Source organism: Myotis daubentonii, chromosome 12, assembly GCF_963259705.1.
Source record: "Myotis daubentonii chromosome 12, mMyoDau2.1, whole genome shotgun sequence".
Taxonomy (NCBI): Eukaryota; Metazoa; Chordata; class Mammalia; order Chiroptera; family Vespertilionidae; genus Myotis; species Myotis daubentonii.
In genome coordinates this window covers 74,803,473-74,809,530 of record NC_081851.1, presented here as the reverse complement: position 1 = coordinate 74,809,530, position 6,058 = coordinate 74,803,473, and positions in this window count along the sequence as shown.

The following is a 6,058-nucleotide window of genomic DNA, read 5'->3' as shown; positions in this document are numbered from 1 at the left end:
AGTAGGGGAAAAGACAAATAAGTAGGCATTCACAGAACATGGCGAGTGCTTAATATAGGGAAACACAGAAAGATGTAGAGGCCCATGATCCAGTCTGTGGAAAAGAAAGGAGGAGGGTTTGTATGAACTTCTGAGCTAAATCCTAAAAGAAGGAGATGGGCCTCTGCATAAGTTGGTCTCATTTATGGTTTGGACCCTTGAAATGGTCTCAATGCTACATCATTAGGTGGGTAGAAGGAAGAGAAAGATCTGTAAGTGCAGGGCCTTGAGGATGAGGTCACATCCTTGAGATCCACACTCCTACTGTTTCTAAGTAGATGTCATTTACCTTTAAAAAACAACCTGACTTTCAAAATTCCCAGAAGCTCTCTGGTCCTCTGAGATAATACATGAGCACAAAGAAAACTCTATTTCAACATAAAATGTTTTCTCCTTAAAGTCATAATGTTCCAGAACTATTCAAATATTAGCTAGTCCTCAAGTTTTATAAATACAAATTTAAGAAAAAAAACATGGATATTTAAATGGAATCATTCATTTAATAAAATAAATAATAATAATATAAAGTCTTGTTTGGGGAAAAATATTAGACTCACTGGGAGTCAATGTAGGTGTGGACACCCTAGGTTGCTTCTCATCCTCATGCCTAAAGCTCTAAGGAGAGTCCCACTGCCTGTCTCAGTGTGAACTTGAACAACTTGTTTTACTACTAGACTAGACGTGCTTTCTCATAAGTCTAATTATCGTTAAGTTCACTTCCAGTTCTAGATTTTTAAATTTAATTACTCTTTAAAATCAAATGGAAAGTGACATCCTTATGAGAAGAGTGTCTGCAAATGAAGACTCCAGGTGATGAAAAGGAAATCAGTATTTAGAGTAAAAAGGCAAACTATGTCTTTGACACCAGTTAGGTGACTTTCTCTGCCATTGAATGGACATAATCCTATGCTTCCTTTGCTGCTGATTCAGAACAATAGATGATAGATGACATGCCTATATCACGGGTGAATAACGAAGCCCAGGAGAACGTTAGGTTTTAAGCAGTCATTAAAAGGGAAGTTGTAGCTGATGGCAAGGATTCTGGGCCTCAAAGTCATAAGGTGGTAAGTATACTTTAAGGGCAGCCTTTTGCTCACATATTACACCTCAGGGTATTGATCTAAGTACGAAAGTGAGGAGGAGTCCCCCAAACAAGAGAACAATAGCTCAAAATGATAGAAGAAAAAAGAGATATTTTTAAATATATTTCTCAAGAAAGCTGAACACTTTGAAGCCTAACATTCACAAAGATCACTCTAAATACATTTTAATGGAGTGTGAGTCACAGATACGAGGTGGGTGTAGGAGAACAAAAGCATGAAGTTACACCGGAGGCAAGGTTTGGGGTGTTGGGGATGTTGGGGATTTGTTCTTAAACCTTTCTTGTTATTTTGTGAACAGGAACACTCAGTCTCTCCACCTAGAATGTCATTCCCACATCAATATCAAGTCACAGAATTAGGCCATGTTGTGTCTGTCTGGAAACAATGATAGCTTTTCAAAATTATAGATAATTTTTAAAGCATGAGATTGTAGAACATTAGGTTTAGTGGAAATATCATAAGTAATCAAGTCCACACCTCTCATTGGTTGGGCTAAATCTAGTAATAAGGCATGCTCTAGATTGGAGTCAGAGCTGGGGAGAAAATTTATGACTAAGTTCCTCATTCTTCCTACCATAATATGTTGTCTGCATGAAGAATTATCCCATACTATACCTTAGGTGAGACTTGTGATCATTCTACTCAGTATCATGATTTGCAAAGGGCATTGGGCAAATGTCTGCTAACTGGATGAGCAGAAACTATCTTTCCAGGAATACAGCTAAACCATGATTTGCAATCACTCTAAAAGCTCAAAACAAGCAAAAATGGTTTGTCCTGTGTCAATGAGTAACAAATGAAGAAAATAAAATGGCTTTGTTTTTTTAGTTCATTTACAGAACATCCTGGGAATTACACATCTGAAATAAGTCTCCTACTTTCTACCCAAGACTATTATTCAGTCATGGCAAAGTTCTTTAATATATATTAAATTTTGCTTTAAGTTTTTCCAGACAATGCAAAAAAACAAAAAAACAAAAACAAAAAGTGAGCTTTTCGAATAACACAACAGCCCCAGGCCTTAGAACAGCCGTGGGCAAACTACGGCCCGCGGGCCGGATCCGGCCAGCTTGAAATGAATAAACTAAAAAAAAAGAGTCCGTACCCTTTTATGTAATGATATTTACTTTGAATTTATATCAGTTCACACAAACACTCCATCCATGCTTCTGTTCCGGCCCTCCGGTCCAGTTTAAGAACCCATTGTGGCCCTCGAGTCAAAAAGTTTGCCCACCCCTGCCTTAGAATCTTCCCCCTCTCTAGCAAAGTTTCTGTTTTAATCTTAACCACCTCACAAAGTGCTCTTCTCCTCTGAAAGCAGGGCCCCTCAGCTCAGAAAGTCACGGGCTCTTAATCTAGGTGGAATTATAATTCATGAAAATTTATGTCTGGAGATTCAGAGTAAGTCTGAGTAAAAATTACCCACCTCTAAACGTTAGAGCATCTGAAGGCATCTTCTCTATCTCCACTCATGCCAGATAGTAATTTCATGCAGCCTCGTGGCTTTAAATATTATTTTTGTACAAATAACAGCAAATGTCATCTCATCTCCAACCTCTTCCCTTGGCTTGACATCTGTTATAGGCTGTGTTCACCCAAAAATTGAAATTTTGAAGTCCTAACATTATTATCTCACAATGTGACCTTATTTGGACATAGCATCTTTACAGAGATAGTCACATTAAAATGAGATTATTAGGGAGGGTTCTAAACTAGTATGATTGATGTCACTATAAGAAGAGGGATTTTGGACACAGCCATGCATAGAAGAAAAATGATGTAAAGAAACAGAGGGAGCCCTAGCCAGTTTGGCTCAGTGGATAGAGCGTCGGCTCACAGACTGAAGGGTCCCAGGTTCCATTCTGGTCAAGGGCATGTACCTCAGTTGCAGGCTCAATCCTCAGCCCTGGTTGGGGTGTGTGCAGGAGGCAACCAATGAATATGTCTCTCTCACATTGATGTTTCTCTCCCTCTGTCTCTCCCCCTTCCCTTCCACTCTCTCTAAAAATCAATGAAAAAATATCCTAGCAGCCCTAGCAAACTAATACAACATGTCTGCTTGAATATCATTCATCATGGTTCAAAGTTAAATGAAGCCCTGGCCAAACCCTTTATGAGCTCCTGCTAATAAGGGGAAGATGGAGTGAACAGGAGACTGTGGACATGAAGGATACGAGCCAAAGCAAAAAAGAAGGGTAATTAAAATGATATGTAGTGACAGTTCTCATTCTAGCATAAAGTCGAATATTCAAGATAAAAAACCTAGAAAGAAGTGTAAAGATTCCTGACATCAGGAACTTTCCATTTAGTGATTAAATACACTGTTGTTCTTATAATAAAGGCCATGGAAGCTTCCCACTGCCAATATATAAATGTTCATTTTCTAGCAACAAAACCACAAAAATCTTGGCTTTATATTATTCATCTGATATTTCCTTTTGGCATTCCATAAGTGCCGCCAATCACATTCACTTTGTTTTTTAAAGAACAAGGTACAAAAATATGACCAAATGCATGGTTCTAAGAATAGTGCCTAGCACATAGTTAGCAATCAATACTATCTATTTATAAAGTACAGCATGAGGAGCTGAAAACACCTGTAGGGAATGTGACAAAGATAGGCCTAGTCCACAGTCTGATGCTACAGGGAGGTCAGATGCTATCAATACTAGAAAGTACATACTGGATCCCCTAAGAGAGGTATCAGTGATGATCCCAGAAAAATTGCTTGAGTTGGAATAATGGGACCAAATCCAGACTACAGAGAGCCAAGGGGTGAGCCATTGAGGAAGTAGGAATAGTTCCTATCAGAAGCTCCATTGTAATGGGGAAGAAAGAGATATAGTGATATCTGGAGGGGCAGATAGGATTTGGGTGGAGAAATATTTAAGTTGGGGGAGATTTGTGTAAGTTACAATGCAGAAGATAACAGGCCCATAAAGGAGATATTATTGTTTTTGGAGGAGGGAGAGACAAGATCTATACTGGTTAGCTCCTCTCATCACCTAGATCAGTGGTTCTCAACCTTCCTAATGCCGTGACCCTTTAATACAGTTCCTCATGTTGTGGTGACCCCCAACCATAAAATTATTTTCGTTGCTACTTCATAACTGTAATTTAGCTACTGTTATGAATTGTAATGTAAATATCTGATATGCAGGATGTATTTTCATTGTTACAAATTGAACATAATTAAAGCATAGTGATTAAGCACAAAAACAATATGTAATTATATATGTGTTTTCTGATGGTCTTAGGCAACCCCTGTGAAAGGGTTGTTCGACCCCCAAAGGGGTCGCGACCCACAGTTTGAGAACCGCTGACCTAGATGTAGAAAAATCAATATCAGAGGATATTGAGGAACTGAGAGAGAATATGTTGGGAAACACAAGAGGATGACACCCTTAGGCAAGAGAAGCAACAGAGGCTCCACTATTTGTACTGTAATGATAAAGAAGAAATTTGAAAGGAATGCACTTAATTTGGGAGGTAGCAGGAATATTTTCTAAGATTGATTAGCCCTCTTTAGGGTGCTATGTTCTTACTGGACCTATGAAATCAATAGGTCTAGTGAGGCTGTGCATTCACCTCTCTTCCTTTCAACAAAATTCTGACAAGCATTTGGAGTAGTAGTAAGAACACTTGGGTAGAAAGCATGAAATATTTTTCAAATCATAATTATCCTACTTATTGGGCCTTCACCTCTGAATAGAATGTTATCTGAAATAGTACAAGAATGTTTCTACACAGAGCAGAGCTGGAACACAGCAGCACTCTATGGAAATTAATGCAAATTCCCAACCTGCATTATACAGCTCTCCTGTGGACAAATAAAACAGGGAGTGTGAGAGTGCTCCATTCTTCATGAAGTCAGCGAAATCTTCATACAGGTTTGGAATTACAGGTTCAGGTGTTTTGTTTTGTTTTTTTCCCTTAGATGATCTACATTTCAAAACAGTTTTTTAAAATGGGGAGAACATAAAAAACATTAACTTAGACACCAAAGCCAAAGTGTAGGAGTGTGGGATGAAAGGAAAAGTGTGCACTCAGTCCTGTTATTGTACATTCAAAGAGTGAACAGGGTTGAAACTGAGAGCAGTAACCTTGAGGTTGCCCTGGCAGGCAGAAAGCCCAGCCAATGAGAGTGGCACCCAAAAGAAGATCACTAAGAGTTGCCTTCAGACAAGTATAGATCTCACTTTCTATTCTGAGCTATATTTAAACCTTGTTTCCCTTGGAATATGCCCTATCTACACTAATAAAAGACAAAGATGCTAATTAACCATACCTTCGCTACACCCTAAGCCATGCCCACCAGCTCATCAGAGCGACTATCTGCAAATTAGCCCAACCAAGATGTTGGCCAACAGCCACGGAGCTGGAGCAAGCAGGAGGCTTGGTTGCCTAGGCAATGGAGGAAGCCAAGCTTCCCGCCACCCCTGATCCGGCTGCAGTCTCCACTCATGGCAACAAAGTTTCAATTATAGAAGACAAATAAATCCCAGATACCTGCTTCCAGCCAGTCTCCACTGGGAGCTTGGGTAGCTGGGGGCCATGGACAGCCTGCAAACAGCCATCAGCCCCTCCAGGCTGGCCACACCCTCATGGGGTGAGGGTCCCCGCTGGGGGGGTTGGTCAGCCTGAAAATGGCCCTCAGCACCTCACCCAGGTTGGCCAGGCACCCCAGCAGGGACACCCACCCTGAAGGGGCTATGGCCAGCCTGCAAACTGTCATCAGCCACTCACCCAGACTGGCCAGGCACCCCAGCAGGACCCCTCCACCCTGAAGGGGGTGTGGCCAGCCTGCGAACAGCGATCAGCCCCTCACCCAGGCTGGCTAGGCACTCCTATATAATAAAAGGGTGATATGCAAATTGACCCTAACAGCAGAATGACTGGGAATGACTGGTCACTAT